The following is a 4,543-nucleotide window of genomic DNA, read 5'->3' on the forward strand; positions in this document are numbered from 1 at the left end:
TCCTCTGTCTCTTAAAACCCTCACTACTTCCCATCACTACATATCTCCCCTCCTATTGTTTGAGACTTCCCCCCACCTCTTAGATTGTAAGTTGCTCTGGGCAGGGTCCTTTCCTCCTCCTGTGTCATTGTCTGCACCTGTCTGTCATTTGCTAGCCCTATTTAATGTACAGTGCTTCGTAAAATTTTGGCGCTTTATTAATCCTGTTAAAAATTAATAATTAAAAAATGGGATAAAATAGAGAGGACTGAGATACTCAGAAAACTACATTGGACCATAAGATGGTGGCTAAAGGGCAACTAAAAATATTGTATGTGTTGTAAAGAGTGGGTCCTAAATTGATTATTTAGTACTTGTACTATAATGAAGCTGTGTAAGTAACTTTTTAGTGCATGTATCTCTTTTTTGATAAAACATAATTGTATACATTGTCTCTTGGCCTTAAATAAGAAGTTATAGGAGAATTTTATTATAAAATAATTTTAGTACAAAGTTCATATGCTTATTTGGACTAATAATATTTTTAAAAGGGGATGACATAAATGAGTGACAAAAGTGGCTTGTAATAGAACAAGGAAGCAGATGGGTACAAGGATATAGGTATTTGCAGCAAGAGGAGGTTTTGCGGAAAAGTAGAAATGTGTTGATCAACCTTCAGCCACTTGGTACTGTAAGGCTGTGCCAAGCAGGAGAACTGCCCAATTTTACCCTGACATGTGCAGGAAAATATTCACTACCTTCACAGGAAGGATATTTTTATAAAGGGATAATTGACACAGTGCTTTCCAAGTGTAGAATTGGGCCACCACACTAACTACAAATTTTTTTTTTAAATCCCAGTAAGTCTTGAATGTTCCATATACCCATTCTGCATAAGTCATGTGACTGAGACTGGAAAAACCTAGAACCTTTTCCCGCTGCTAGACCTTTTTCCAGCATATCCTGGTAGACGTACCCATACTTTATTCAGTTTCTCAATTATGCAAAAAAAGGCCTGAATCAGAACCAGACAATTTTCACCTATCCAGGAGGATTCTCCAAATCAATAAAACTTGGTAAACAGCAAAAGAAAAGAATAACGCCAGGATGACCATACTTAGGCTCTAGTCCTATTCTGCTTCACCAGATTCATCTTGTTTCCCAGAGCATCTGGAAGAAGCAGCTGTATATGTTAGTGTACAGAGAAGCTGGAAAAGAAAAAGATAAAATGTAAGGTCCACAACTATACTTTGAGTTGGCTGCTTTACGATCTCGGAAGGGCGTTTGGCGACATCTATGCCTAGGTAGAAGACAGGTGAAGTTAGTACAACAAACTTTTTTCAGGTATGTTTTTTCACTGAGGGTAGCTGATTTGGAAAGGGATTTATTTTAGTGGACGGTCCTCTTTTGTAAGGCTTTGCATGTCTTTTATTACACCAGAACTGAATTTAGCTGAAAGTTATGCTGTGGTAGTAAAAGAATTATTGACCAAGCACCATTTTTGAATCTCCTTAGGTAGTGACAAGGTCACTTTAATATCAGTGCCATCAGCCTGACTCTTCCTGTCTGGCAATGATATGCGGATACATAATGTATGAGCGCATAACATCACCTCATGGTGTATGTGCCACATCCCAAATATGTCATGGCTGCTATACCACACCAAGGCTTGATATTTATGTATGAGGAGGGCAGCACCGTCCAACCTACAGGCCCGCTCGCTGCCTATACTGGGAATGGACCGAACATAATTTATGTGAAGAGATTCCCGGAGCCGACGTGCAGCGCTCATCACCTCACAGAGGCCAGCTGCTACATAGTAATGAGGGGGCGGGGCTACGTACTGAAGAAGGGGGGCGGGAACATGCGCGTTCAGACGGACAAGCTGCATAGATAGTGCCGGACAGCCAGTCGGCAGATCACTGCTCATCCAGCCGGGTAGCTGCTGCTTCATTCCGCGCCTCTGGTGTGCGGCTCCGAGATACGGAGTGATAAAGGTGAGCGAATCCAGCGGCGTATCCTCACCATAGTCGGCCTGTATTACACGTGTACCCGGCGCTCAGGGACAGATTCTGGCCGCTCTCCCTCCCGTTAGCCCTTTGTTCGGCTTGATGAATCGCTGCTATTCACCCGTTTCCGTGGAGACTTTGGTTAAGGGGTGGGCCAGGAACGGCGTGTTCCCCACGTGTGATCGGGTGAGCGCTTACACAAGGATGCATTCATCATACGGGGCTCCTCGCCCATTCCTGGGGATAGGAGCAGGCTACTTAGCAGCCATTGTATTGTCATATACACTGCTCTCATATCATTCCATGTGAGCCCGGCTTGCTTACCTCCTGGCCAGTGGTTGGTGTAGAGGGGACATTTACTGTACAGTGATCACAGCATGCTGCATGAGCAGGGGATCACTGCCTGGGAAAGTAACTGCTGTATCTACATGTACCTATTTATAGCTGGAGAGCTCTGCTCCTGTAGGCTTTTTCCAGGTATTACTGGGGGCCCCTTTAAGCCTTGATTGACTTCCCATCACATGGTACCATGGCAAATGCCACATCACTGCCAGCAAGGTGGCACCTGGGATCTTTTTGCCCATCTGTATGGGGTTGGGGTTATTCTTCCTACTGACCACCAATGGTAGGGGAAGGGGGCTTTCTTTGTACTGGCAATCAATGCATGGGGGAGGGGGCAGTCTGACCACCATTGTGGGGGAGCAGTCATGTAAGGAGGGTGGGAGTTTACACAGGCCACCACCATATAGATAAAGGCATGGTCTCTACACTCTCATTTAATTTTAAGCATGGGTTTCCTGGGACCTAAAAACCAGTGTTCATTTTTTATGTTCTTATGTTGATGTGCCCTGTATTAGGCTGGATGGTGTGCATGTGCTTCAGCTTGTTCTGGCTGATTGCTGGATACCCTATGAAGCAAATGTTTGAAATTATATTCATGGGCTTCCATTGCTGACCTTCTTTATAAGTACTACAATGCTGACATCCCATAGCTAGTGATAGTGACTGAACTGGCATATATCTGGAATAGATGGGGCCTTATATCAGGCATGTGGTCTAACATGACGGCCAGGTAACTAGCCTTTAGTAAAGTGGGTGGGGGTTTGGTAATAAGCTTAGTGAGTACAGATGGCATGGCTAGTCATTTCAGAGAACTGGACTTAAGTGTTGTCACTTCTAATATTGGTCATTTGACCTTGACTGTCATGCCTTGTGAAATTACTGGCACGTAAAGTAGATGTGCTGAGCAGAGATTTCTTTTTTTATGATTTGTTTTACAGACCTTTACTGCTTTTGCATCTGTTTTCACATTTGAGGATTTTTTTTTTTTTTTTTTAACCAGTTACCTAAAGTTAAATTGTTGTAACTTATTTTTGTCCATTCATTTACCTTTTGGCTTGCTTATGTGGCTTTCAGTATTGTCTCCCATTTGGTGTAACAGTCTGAGCAAACGTCACATCCTTTTACCCGGGAGATCAATGCCTTTTTTTGTCTTTTAGGTATTACTAAGCGTGACTTACAGCATCTACTCTTGTGTGCGTGCTGCTAACTGCCTGTCTTATGGAACAGCGTCTTGGTAGCTTGGCAACAACAGTGTGGAAAGTGTGATGTCACAGTACCTTGGAAACAGTGCTTTATAAGGCCTTCCCATCACTAGACTTGCGATATTCTTAATTCTGCGTACTTTGTTTTTGTATAAAGGATGTCAGTCAGGATTGGTCTTGCTGACTATGTTCCCCTCTTCCTGTTTTTAACTCTGTGCTAGCATCATCTTGCGTGCTCTGCTTTTTTTTATTGCAAACATATATTCTAGGAATTGTTTGAGTTATAGCACTTCAAATTCTTTTCTCCTATACCTGACTGGTAAAACATTTTTAACACAAAATATCTATAAGTGCCTACAGACTTGTAAACATTTTTGCTTTTTGTATTATCACTGAAATAATGTTTCTAGGTTTTAAGTATGGAAATCCCACTACTGATGCTCAGGGTTTTGCCACAATGTTCAAATATGAACAAAGTGCCCTCTCCAGTGTTGTCCAGTGCAGTGTTCTTCATCATTGTCACCTTTGTCTGCTGGTCTTCAGGGTTTGAAGTATTAAGCCATCTTTATTAGCCAGCTGTGTGCATATGCCTAAAAAGTTGGGCAGCCTATGTAGATAGCAGCAGACTTTTTTTGTGGTCTTTACACTTACTACTTAGTCCATCTACTACTATAGATAAAATTACCTAAGCACATATAATAAGGCAGCTTATGCTGTAGAACTTGCACCAGGAAAAAAGCATCTCCAGACATACCTCCATTGTCCTGTACCATGTCTTTTTGGATCCTGCATCGTTACACCCCCATGCATGACAACCACTTCTGCCTGGGTTTACAGTACTGCAGGAATTAGCATTGGTGTTCTGTGTTGAAGTTAAGACCTCGCTCATTATGCCTGCCACCTGTGACCGCTGAAAGTATGCTTTACAGAAAAATGTAAATATGTAATGTATGTAGAATGTTGCAAAACCTAGAGCTGAGTTTAAGGGAAAGCTATATTGGCAGAAATATT

General features: G+C 42.4%; 1 protein-coding gene across 1 annotated transcript in view; it reads left to right on the forward strand.

Annotated features, from left to right (window-relative positions):
- The first annotated feature begins 1,825 nt into the window (after window positions 1–1,825).
- Window positions 1,826–4,543, forward strand: part of SLC16A1 (solute carrier family 16 member 1) — a 16,670-nt gene continuing 13,952 nt past the window's right edge. The window contains exon 1 of the mRNA XM_072425839.1: window positions 1,826–1,976. The gene's annotated coding sequence lies outside the window, so the exon portion shown is untranslated. The remainder of the gene's footprint in view (window positions 1,977–4,543) is intronic.

This window comes from Pyxicephalus adspersus, chromosome 1 (assembly GCF_032062135.1).
Source record: "Pyxicephalus adspersus chromosome 1, UCB_Pads_2.0, whole genome shotgun sequence".
NCBI classification, from domain to species: Eukaryota; Metazoa; Chordata; class Amphibia; order Anura; family Pyxicephalidae; genus Pyxicephalus; species Pyxicephalus adspersus.